The sequence below is a fragment of the Numenius arquata genome, chromosome W, assembly GCF_964106895.1.
Source record: "Numenius arquata chromosome W, bNumArq3.hap1.1, whole genome shotgun sequence".
Taxonomy (NCBI): domain Eukaryota; kingdom Metazoa; phylum Chordata; class Aves; order Charadriiformes; family Scolopacidae; genus Numenius; species Numenius arquata.
Window position 1 is genome coordinate 31,116,753 of NC_133615.1, and position 12,507 is coordinate 31,129,259.

The following is a 12,507-nucleotide window of genomic DNA, read 5'->3' on the forward strand; positions in this document are numbered from 1 at the left end:
GGATAATTGCAATGGCGTTTGAGAATTTTGAATACCCTTGAGATGCTCAAACCAGCATGCTTCTATCGCTAGGAGCTTCATTGCTTCTGAATATGTTTCAGGTCTTGCTTAGGGTTAAACATCGGTGCATATGGGGGCACACTACAACCCCCACAACAAGCACTGCGGCTGCTCCAACACTGGCAACAGGCACTGCGACTACTGAACCAGAGAACCAACCTGTGCCAGTATCAGTCGCCCTGATACAGAAGAAGAAATACACGAAGAAATCAGTTCAGTTAGTAAGGGATGAAGATGAACCAAGGTCATCACGAGAACAGGAGGAAGAACCAGAGGTAATCACCAGATCCTTATCCCTGGGTGAGCTCTGAGATATTCAAGAAGATTTCAGTCATCCAGGGAAGCACATCGTAATCTGGCTGCTCTGTTGCTGGGATAATGGAGCCAGTATCTTGGAATTAGAGGGTAGGGAAGCCAAGCAGCTGGGATACTGGTTTTGTATATATTGTATATATTTCATTATTTTCTTTTTTGATGTTATTATCTTTTCTTTTTATTATTTTATTATTAATGTTTCATTAAATTAGTTTAGTTTCTTTTCAACTCATAAGTTTCTTTCTTTCTCTTCCTCCTTGCCCCGAAGGGAGAGGTGGGGGAGAGTACCTGTCATTCATTTCAGTGGCCAGCCCAGCTCAAACTACAACAGATTTACTGGTGCCCAATGTGGGGCACGACTGGGGCTCAACCAGGGCTCTGATAGATTGCCTCAATAGTTAGAATTCTGGCTTGTTCAGTTGAAAGAGTATCGGATTTTTTTTCTACAAGAATCTTAAGGGATTGGAAATTAAAACAGACAGCTCACATCATGTCATTCTTAAGCGAAATGTTCATAGAATCGTTATGGTTGGAAGGGACCTTTAAGATCATCAAGTCCAACTGTTAACCTAGCACTGCCAAGTCCATCACTAAACCATGTCCCTCAGCACTACATCTACCTGTCTTTTAAATACCTCCAGGGATGGTGAGTCAACCACTTCCCTGGGCAGCCTGTTCCAATGCTTGAAAACCCTTTCAGTGAAGTTTTTCCTAATATCCATCATAAACCTCCCCTGGTACAACTTGAGGCCGTTTTCTCTTGTCCTATCGCTTGTTACTTGGGAGAAGAGACCAACCCCCACCTTGCTTCAACCTCCTTTCTCTTCCCTCCTCCCAGTTCCTCCATCATCTTTGTTCTGTTTGAAAACTACAAGATGTCCTGTCTTCCCTGGGGTCTGAACACCAAGTGTTTGTGCAGACATCAAAGCCTCGGGCTTGTGTTTGGTGGGGAATCATTTCATGCTTCTGTTTGCCCAACCAGAGCACACAGGCAAGGACACCTATAGCAGGCTTTTTGTGAGCTGTAAGAGTCAGCAAACCTGGGATATAGCAGGGTTCATGAAAGAAATGCTGTAGAGCCCAGTAGCACTGAAAGATGATAGACCACCGGGCTAGTGGCGATACACTTAAACCAGTCAGCTTTCTTGGCCAGGCAAAAGCAGTGGCTGAGAGAACTGTCTGCTCAGGTGTGTACTGGGGCTGGATAAGCAGGTAGCCTTGCCCACAGGGTTTGAGCCAGACTGTACTGGGACAGAGCTGAGCTCTTGTTTTGTACTCACTGTATGAACTTGCCCTGGTAGAGAGCCCAGAACCAAACGGTCTTTTCCAGTTGGGCTCCATGCACTGGAGTGCTGCTAAAGGACAGTGTGAGTTACCTTCCTTCCCTGAATGTAGAATGCCGAAAAAACCTTCTTGATAGTTCAAAATGCCTAGCTTGTTCTCTTGATGCCATCAGGCCAGGAGTGCCTGTAGCATGTGTTGCCTCAGTGCACGTGAAAGTGGATGTCTGTTCTTTGCAGGATGAGCAGCTGAAGATGTTAGTAAGACATTACGGGCAGAATGACTGGAAGTTCCTGGCCAGTCCCTTTCCTGTAAGTGACCCCTTGCCCAGTTGGGAATTGTAGTGTTTGCATGTTGCTTCTTGTGCTCAGTGCGCTGGTTCTCTGTGTCTGTGAAGCACTCTGTTCTGTGACCGCAGCTCCAGGCTGTGAAACAGTGCTCCCTGAAGGGCAGGGAGACATCCTTCTTGCATAGAGGACTTTCAAGGGCAAGTCTGTTGGAGCTGGGATGAGGAGTTGAGGTTTCTGTCCCTGTTTTCTGTGCCCAGTGCCCTAGTCTGTATTTTCCACGTGCTTCTGCAGGTTTTCTGTGGGACAGCTTGTGTGTGCAAGGACTGCTGTTGCTATAGGGGCTTTTGGAGCTTCTGGTCTAATGCATGGCTACTCTCATTCCTTTCCTAGAACCGCAGCGATCAGCAGTGTCAGTACCAGTGGCAGAGAGTGTTGAATCCAGACTTGGTTAAGGGCCCTTGGACCAACAAGGAGGACCAAAAGGTAAGTCAGACCTGAAAGGATCTGAGCATTGGACTGTGACTGTCTGCAGAGAGGATGGAGGTATCAGATCCTCGGGTCTTTTCTTGTAAACTGTGGGTAATTCTTTCCAATGGTGGATACCTGCGAGAGCAGCACTCTGATCTGTTCTGAGCAGACTAATGCAGCCATAGTCATGACGAGCAGAAGCAGGTCTAGGCCTCTTTAGCTAAACACCTTTTCCCTTTCACACAGTACTGCTACAGTAGGCTGCCAAGGAAGAGAGAGAAAAGGGAATTATTTCATCTGCCTGCTGGCAGATCTCCACCTGACCTGGTCATGTTGACCTACGAGAAAAATAAAACTGGCATTTCCTGTGCCACAGTAGTGGCCTGTGCCTGAAGTGGTTAGCTCAGTGAATCATGACTTCTGTGAGCCTGTTTCTCTGCTGGTTCCAGAGTGAGCTGAGAGGGACCAGCTCAGATAGACTCATCTTGATGTACTCAAGAAAAGCTGGAATGAATTCCAACTTTTACCAAGGTTTTCTGCTGTAGAATTTTCTAGTTTTTCAGATTCTCTCTAACACTTCTGCTCCCCCATTTCTTTTCTTTTTGGTCCCATTACAGCCTGTTACAGCCCCTTTTTCCTCCCATTTGTGTGTTATGTCAAGCACGTCCTAAGGAAGCTTGTCATGATGTCCTTCCTACAGCAGAGCAATATCTGTCTGCTTTCCCCTTCCCTTTGCATGTCCTGACTCTGCCAGCCTACCCAGTCACGATGCCCACTGCCATCCTGGCCAGGCTGGGCTCCAGCTTTCTCCTCCTGACACCGCACATTGCTTTGCCCTGCAAGCACTCCAGCTCCTTGGACTGTGCCTCAGTTTTGTGTCTTTGGTCCATTTGTCTGAGCTTGATAGTCAGGAGTCTGCGGTAGGGACATTTGTTATAGGCCAAGAACACAGTGAGCATCACCTGACTACCTGCACCTTTCAGCTGAGCGCAGATGGCCAGGGTAGAAATGTTTTTTGAGAACCCTTCAGCTTCCTCTCTAAGATTTTGCTGGGCTGAACATTGCAGGCAGTAGATTGTTTTGTCCTAACACTGCCATGGACATATTGCAGGGGCTCAAACAGATTCCCTGCCCAGAAGCACTTGCATTGAGCCTCAGGCAGAAGTGACAAAGCCCTGGGTGAAGGGGAAGTGTCAAAGTGGATGGCTCTTAAGTGAATATTGTTAGTTTTTACTTTGGAGTTTTCACTGTGTCCTGATGCCAGCGGGGCATGGAGTTGCAGGCCCTGGCATGTCCTCTGTTAAAGGGAGGCTGTGCCACTCTGTCCCAGCAGGCAGACTAGTGCTTATGGGAACTGTTGTCATGTGGCCAGGTCCTCAGTAGGAGGGAGGGGAGAGAAGCCTTGGAGCATGTGGGACTTGGCCCTCGCTCAGAAACAGGCATGTGTGTCTAAAACTGGGCCCCTCTGCCCCTGGTGCACCTGCCAGTCTCTACCCCATCTTCTCTGAGTGGTCCTCTGTGTTCACAGGTGTCATGTGGCAAAATGTCTGCATGGAAACAGCTTCTTTCAGAAATTTGGCTGAACTGTTGCTCTCACAAGTGTTTGTACACCTTATTGTCAGTGCTGGATCCCTCCAGCTTTTTCTCCTAAGGGGCCTTTCTCTGTTTACCCTTACCTGGTCCCAAGAGAGGTGACGAGCAAAGCCTGAAGATGACTGTATTGACCTTCCCCTCCTTTATTCCATTTCCTTATTTCCCTCCTGCTCTCTTCAAAGGTAATTAAACTGGTTAAAAAATATGGCACCAAACAATGGACCCTGATAGCCAAGCATCTAAAAGTGCGGTTAGGGAAGCAGTGCCGGGAACACTGGCATAACCACAGAATCACAGAATCTTCGTGGTTGGAAGGGACCTTTGAGATCATCGAGTCCAACCATACACAAAAACAAACAAACAAACAAACAAAAAACCACACACCAACACAACACCAAACACAAAACAAAACAGCCAACCCAACAATCTCGGGCACTAGAGCATGCCCTGAAGTGCCAAGTCTACACGCTTCTTAAATACCTCCAGGGATGGCGACTCCACCACCTCCCTGGGCAGGCTGTTCTAGTGCCTGATCACCCTCTCAGTAAAGTAATTCTTCCTAATACCTAATCTAAACTTCCCCTGCCGTAACTTCAGACCGTTTCCTCTGGTCCTGTCATTATTCACTTGGGAGAAGAGGCCAACACCCACCTCTCTACAACCTCCTTTCAGGTAGTTGTAGAGGGCAATGAGGTCTCCCCTCAGCCTCCTCTTCTCCAAACTAAACATGCCCAGTTCCCTCAGCAACTCCTTGTATGACTTGTTCTCTAGACCCCTCACCAGCTTGGTGGCTCTCCTCTGGACACACTCCAGCACTTCAATGTCCTTCCTGTAGTGAGGGGCCCAGAACTGAACACAGTACTCAAGGTGAGGCCTCACCAACGCCGAGTACAGAGGCACGATCACTTCCCTGGTCCTGCTGGTCACGCCAGCATCCTGATACAGGCCAGGATGCTGTTGGCCTTCTTGGCCACCTGGGCACACTGCTGGCTCATGTTAAGCTGGCTGTCCACCAACACCCCCAGGTCCTTTTCTGCTGGGCTTTCCAGCCACTCTTCCCCGAGCCTGTAGCGTTGCCTGGGGTTCTTGTGACCGAAATGCAGGACCCGGCACTTGGCCTTATTAAACCTCATCCCATTGGCCGTGGCCCATCGATCCAGCCTGTCCAGGTCCCTCTGTAGAGCTTTCCTACCCTCAAGCAGATCAACACTCCCACCTAGTTTGGTGTCATCTGCAAGCTTACTGAGGGTGCACTCAATCCCCTTATCTAGATCATCAGTAAAGATATTAAACAAGACTGGCCCCAAAACTGAGCCCTGAGGGACACTACTGGTGACTGGCCGCCAGCAAGATTTCACCCCATTAATCACAACTCTCTGGGCACGGCCATCCAGCCAGTTTTTAACCCAGTGAAGAGTACACTTGTCTATGCCATGATTCGCCAGCTTCTCCAGGAGAACGCTGTGGGGGACGGTGTCAAAGGCCTTACCAAAGTCCAGGTAGACAGTGTCCACAGGCTTCCCCGCATCCACTTGAATCACTTGAACCCTGAGGTGAAGAAGTCCTCATGGAGGGAGGAGGAGGATCACATCATTTTTCATAGAATCATAGAATGGTTAGAGTTGGAAGGGACCTTAAAGATCATCGAGTTCCAACCCCCCTGCCATGGGCAGGGACACCTCCCACTAGACCAGGTGGCTCAAAGCCCCATTCAGCCTGGCCTTGAACATCCACAACTTCCCTGGGCAACCTCTTCCAGTGTCTCACCACCCTCACAGTAAAGAATTTCATTCTAGTATCTAATCTAAATCTCCCCTCTTTCAATTTAAAACCATTACCCCTCGTCCTATCGCTCCACTCCCTGATAAAGAGTCCCTCCCCATCTCTCCTGGAGGCCCCCTTCAGGTACCGGAAGGCCGTTATAAGGTCTCCCCGGAGCCTTCTCTTCTCCAGGCTGAACAGCCCCAACTCTCTCAGCCTGTCTTCATAGGAGAGGTGCTCCAGACCTCTGATCATTTTCTTGGCCCTCCGCTGGACCCGTTCCAACAGGTCCATGTCCTTCCTATGTTGAGGACTCCAAAGCTGGACACAGTACTCCAGGTGGGGTCTCACGAGAGCAGAGTAGAGGGGCAGAATCACCTCCCTTGACCTGCTGGCCATGCTTCTTTTGATGCAGCCCAGGATGCGGTTGGCTTTCTGGGCTGCAAGCGCACATTGCCAGCTCATGTCGAGCTTCTCATCCACGAGCACTCCCAAGTCCTTCTCCTCAGGGCTGCTCTCCAGCCATTCTCTGCCCAACCTGTATTTGTGCCTGGGATTGCCACGTCCCAGGTGCAGGACCCTGCACTTGGCCTGGTTGAACTTCATGCGGTTTGCATGGGCCCTCTTCTCAAACCTGTCCAGGTCCCTCTGGATGGCATCTCTTCCCTCCAGCGTGTCGACTGCGCCACACATCTTGGTGTCATCAGCAAACTTGCTGAGGGTGCACTCTATCCCACTGTCCATGTCTCCGACAAAGATGTTAAATAGCACTGGTCCCAGTACTGACCCGTGAGGAACACCACTCGTCACTGGCTTTCACTTGGACATTGAGCCATTGGCCGCAACCCTTTGCATGAGGCCATCTAGCCAGTTCCTGATCCACCGAGTGGTCCATCCATCAAATCCATGACTTTCCAATTTTGAGACCAGGATGTCGTGCGGGACAGTGTCAAACGCTTTGCATAAGTCCAGGTAGAGGCCCACAAGGTCCTGGGGAATTGTTGGGCTAAGATTTCCAAGCTGCTGTCTGGGAAGTAGGACCTCTTTGCTTGCTGATTCCTTCACAGCTGGGTGGCCTGTGTCGGGAGCCTGGGTGGGGCTGGAGAGCATGCGGGATCTGTTAGCTGTGCTTTAAAGCTGCTGTAAATGATGATTTCTATTTCCTTCTGCTTTCTCTGCAAAACCAACAATGCTGTCAAGAATCACTGGAACTCTACCATCACGTGGAAGGTGGACACAGGAGGCTTCCTCAATGAAACTAAGAAGTCCAAGTCACTGTATTTGCTCATGGAGGTGGATGACAAGAGACAATGTCAAACGAGAGCTGGGAGCCAGGTACTGCACCAACACATTTGCAGCAGGCAGCTGGGTCAGTCCCCTGCTCTGCTAATGCATATCAGAGCTGTTCATTCACCCTTCTGCTGCCTGTCATGCTGCCTTTGCCACAGCCTGGTGTCTACATAGACAGTCTGTGCCTTCCCCCATCCTTCTCCAAGACACTGACTCTTGGGAGAGCTCTCCCTCTGGGAGCTAGAGGTGTAATGAGAGCCTGAATGTGCTATTCAGGTGGAGGACAGCAGTCTGCTAGTGCTGTTATCTTGCTAATCCCAGCATTAGGTCTGTCTTGGAGACTGAAGATTTTTTTGGCTCTGTTGTGTTGTTGCTGGTGGGAGAAGGAGACTGCTCTGGACAGTGGGGGGGCATGGTGAAGAGGTATTGTATTCCTTTCCTCTAAAAAAGGAAGCAGGGGAAGTACACCCATTTATTTTTTCATGAAGAAAGCATGTAGTTTTCAAAGGCAGGCTCTTGGAAAGTGGGAAATGCAGAATTAGTGACGCCTGTTCAGCTTTCGTGAAATGTTATATCATGCCTTTAGAGAGCATTGTTTAAAGTAATTGATGCAACGCTGCTTAACCTGCCAAATGTGTTGTGTAGTTTATTTGTTCTTTGTGTTGGTATGTGGTGGTTTAAACGTGCTATTCTGCTGTGGTTTTTGATGCAGATCTATAATATGATAAATTGGATAACAGTTTTACCTGCATCTCGGGCATCGCATAATGGATTCTATTACTAATTACACTTTCAATTTTACCTTGGGAAAGTTTACTTTGCCCTTTAATGCTTATGCCAAATTGACACCACTAGAGCTAGGGGATGGAAACCTTTTGGATTTTGGAAATGAATGTTACTTTCTTAAAATCATGATTTTATCGTCGATTTTCCTGCATGTGTTGCAGGAGTGGTTTCTCATTAAATATTGGTGCAGGAGTAGGTATTATATGACATACGCTGCTGCTACTCAAATCCCATGAGCCACTTCACAGCCTGTACTGGCACAAGCCACTCCGCCACCCATACCAACACAAGACACTCCATCACCTGTACTGGCATGAGCTACTCCAGCTTCGACAATGAACACCACCACTGATTCAACTCTGACAGTGACCACTGCCACTATTCCAGCTGCTTTGACAATGACCACTGCCACTATTCCAGCCCTGACAACAAGCACCGTCACTACTCCAGCTGCTTTGACAAGTACCACTGCTACTCCAACTCCATCAGTACCGGTACAAGTTGCCCTGGTAACCAGGAAGCAGAAAAGGAGGTCAGCTCATTACGACAAAGACCAGCTCAAGCCAGATAGCATGGGAGAGAATTCTTCTGATGAAGATCTGGGAAAAGGTCCTTCTAAACCAGACAAAGGAAAGGGTCCTTCTAAAGCAGATCAGGGAGAGGGTTCTTCTTGGGCAGCATCAACACAGGAGAAGGAATCAGACACAGAGGTAATTGTTAAATCCTTCTCTATGAAGGACTCGGGAAACATGAGAAAGAACTTTAGCTATTGTGAAGGCAAGACACTTATCTCCTGGTTGCTCCGATGCTCCAATAACATAGACTCAGAAGGTAGAGAAGCTAAGCAGTTGGGAAACCTGGCCAGAGATGGAGGTATCAATAAAGCTATTGGGAGAAAGTCAAACACTCTCAGTCTCTGTAGGCAACTGGTGTCAGCTGTAAAGGACAGGTATCCCTTTAAGGATGATATTGAATACTGTCCAAGCAAATGGACCACGATGGAGAAAGGTATTAAGTACCTGAGAGAACTGGCTGTATGAGAGGTGATTTATGGTGACTGGCGAGTGAATGTAGACCCTGATGAAATGCCATGCAAACAACCTATGTTGCAGAAGTTTGTGCAGAGTGCACCATCAATGTATTCCCACACATTGTCAACAATGGTCTGGGGAGGATCTGATGTCGACACGCCAACTGTAAATGAGGTGGCTAACAAGGTACAACAATTGTCCCGGTTTGAAGTAAAACTGAACCAATTTTCTGTTCTGTAACTTTACATCCTAGCTAGGCCTCCTCTAACTCTCTGAAATTAACGGCATATTGTGGAGAAAACTGCTTGTTCTCAGAATGATAAGACCAATGTTTGTGCTCCATGCCAAGGAATGGTATGCAGGGAGGCCCTTGCTTATACTTATTGCTATAACAACCAAGGTCAGCCAATTTCGTTATTTGCCCCCTTAGAGGGTCGGAAACAGAAAAAAACGTAGAGGGGTCACATCGGTGGGGAGGAGTGGACAGGACAGGTGACCCAAACCTGACCAACTGGAGTATTCCATCCCATCTGCCCCATGCTCAGTATAAAGGCTGAGGGATCAAAGGGTCAGCCCCCTTCCTGCGATGGCCGACATCCAGAGAGGACTCTGTCTGTTCATCTGCCTTTGATCCCGATCCAGGTGTTCCTGACTCCAGAGCTGGAATCCAGTTCCCATTTGTCACTGAGTCCAGTCTGGGACTTCCCCAGTGCCTGCCGGTGATGTGACTGTCATCCTGGGAGCTTGATACGGTTTTGTATATATTGTATCTATTTCATTATTTTCTTCTTTATTTTTATTTTTAATATTAATTCTTCATTAAAGTAGTTTAGTTCACTCTAAACTTCTGAATCTCCTTTATCTCTTTCTCCTCCTCTCTCCTCTTTTTGTGGGGGGAGAAGAGGGGGGAAGGGCCATCTGTCGGTCCGGTTTTGGTAAATTCGGCCGAAACCACAACAAACAATATAAAGAGAGTCTCTCTTGTCCCCTTACTGTGGCAGCCGTGGAAAAACTGGCTGAGAAAACCAAGAAAATGACCAAGAAAATGGCTGAGCAAAATGAGAAAATGATTGAGAAAATGGCTAAGAAAAATGAGAAACTGTTTCATAAATCATCCAGGATGGAGGAAAGATCCCACTCTTCCCCTGCATGGACCCATGTCGCAGATGTTAGGAGAAGATGCCCTCCTATGAGACCGGCTCAAGAGAAACAGAACACACTACGAGATATCCTGCGGTTTTGCCTCTGCGACTATGGAGAGGACATGAGGAAGTGGGATGGACAATCTACCTCAGCCCTACAAGCACGGGTACATGAGTTGCAAGGTAAAACAGATGGAAGAAAGAATTCTTCCAGGAGGGTGGCTGCTCTGGTCTATGGTGAGCGATTCTCCAGTCCAGGTAGGAACTCATCTACTAATTGTAGCTACTACTCTCAAGACTGGAGGGGCCCTGCCTCCAGCCAGGAAGAGGAGAGGGACAACAGTTTATTGGACTGTGTGGATTTGATGGCCTGGCACATTAGAGCCACAAAAGTATAAAGCCCTGGTGGACACTGGTGCACAGTGTACCCTAATGCCATCAAATCATAAAGGGACAGAATACGTGACTATGTCTGGAATGACAGGTGGGTCTCAAGAACTGACTGTACTGAAGGCTGAAGTGAGCCTGAATGGGAATAAATGGGAGAAGCATCCTATTGTGACTGGCCCAGATGCTCCTTGCATCCTTGGCATAGACTACCTCAAGAGAGGGTATTTCAAAGACCCAAAAGGGTATCGGTGGGCTTTTGGTATAGCAGCTGTAGAGACTGAGGACATTACACAGCTGTCTACCTTACCTGGCCCTTCAGATGACCCTTCTGTGGTGGGACTGCTGAAAGTTAAAGAACAGCAGGTGCCACTTGCTACTTCCATGGTGCATCGATGACAATATCGCACCAACTGAGACTCCCTGATTCCCATTCAGAACCTGATTCATCGGCTGGAGACCCGATCAGCAAGATTCGCTCACCCTTTGACAGCCCTATAAGGCCAGCACAAAAGTCTTATGGAGACTGGCAGCTAACAGTAGACTATCATGGCCTGAATGAAGTCACACCACCACTGAGTGCTGCTGTACCAGATATGCTAGAACTGCAATATGAACTGGAGTCAAAGGCAGCCAAGTGGGATGCTACAATTGACATTGCTAATGCCTTTTTCTCTATTCCTTTAGCAACAGAGTGCAGGCCACAGTTTGCTTTCACCTGGAGGGGTGTCCAGTATACCTGGAATCGACTGCCCCAGGGGTGGAAACACAGCCCTACTATTTGCCCATGGATTGATCCAGACTGCACTGGAGCTCCAGAACACCTGCAATACATTGATGACATCATTGTGTGGGGTATTACAGCAGCAGAAGATTTCAAGAAAGGTAAGAAAAGACAGCTTGCTCTGTTCTTGCTTATGCTGTAGTTTCCAGGAGATGTCGCTCAATAATACAAGCATTGTGTTAAGCTTTTAATCGAGATCTATTTGGTTTCTTAAAAATAATAAAAACTATAGAAAAATAATCCAGTAATCATCCAAATTGATCCCTGCATCCCATCAGGTCCATCTAGAACAACCCAACTATGTCTTTCAAACTTGCTTTTGAAACTTCCAATGAAAAAGATCATACAACCTACCGGTTCCTTGTAATGCTCATCAAAAGCACCAAACATTGTGTCCGCAATAATGATCTTCTCTTGGGAGGATATATAACAGCTACTTTGGTACCATTCTTTCCAGTTATTAAAATGTTAGTATCTTTCAGACATGAAAAAGTGCCCTGCAAAAATAGTTTTTCTTCTATCATTTTGCATAGTTTTTAATCCCTTAAAAATCTTTATCACTCCTGATACCCAGATTTCTAGAAGAGGATTTCCACACCTGATGAACTTTTTATAAGCCAGCTGAAAGTCTAAGTAGGAAAAGCTGAATAAACCTGCCCTAAGAGTACTTAAACACACATGTAGCTTTAAATATATGTATGGTCATATTTAATCAATCAAGTTTATTGGAATATTCACATGCATAAGAAATTGTCTCGTTGGCTGGCAAAGGGCTCAATGCTTTGCAGGGCCAAGCCCATTTTTTCTTGAAGACTTCTAATAGATTAGAGGGTCTTATTTATGAATAGTGTTTTCTATGTCATTTTACTTAGCAGAACACATGTTTTGGTGAGTCGACTTGCATTTATTTCCCTGACATTAACCTCAATAATTATCTCTTCATAGATATGACTTGCACATTTGCTCCTGTTACAGAGGACATTATTTTTTACACATTAGCTGATATTCATTGATTTGCTTTTGTCAGAAATCCAGGCTGGACATAGTAATTCTTGGTGCAAGGCCACTCCCTACCCCCAAATCTGTTCAATGTTCAGAAATGAGATCAACACGTGTCAGCCATCAATCAAAAAACTGAGGAGAGGACAACCCAGCCAACTTCTCTCCGGATGCTCCATCTTGGGAATAGGATAGGCTGTTTTCAGGGTCCATAGAACTGTGCATTTCTGAACAGACCTTCAAGGTCAAGTTTCCATTTTGGAGAAGGTATGGGTTTTCCCTAGCGCTCATTTGAGGATACTAAGTAAGAGAATGGAAGG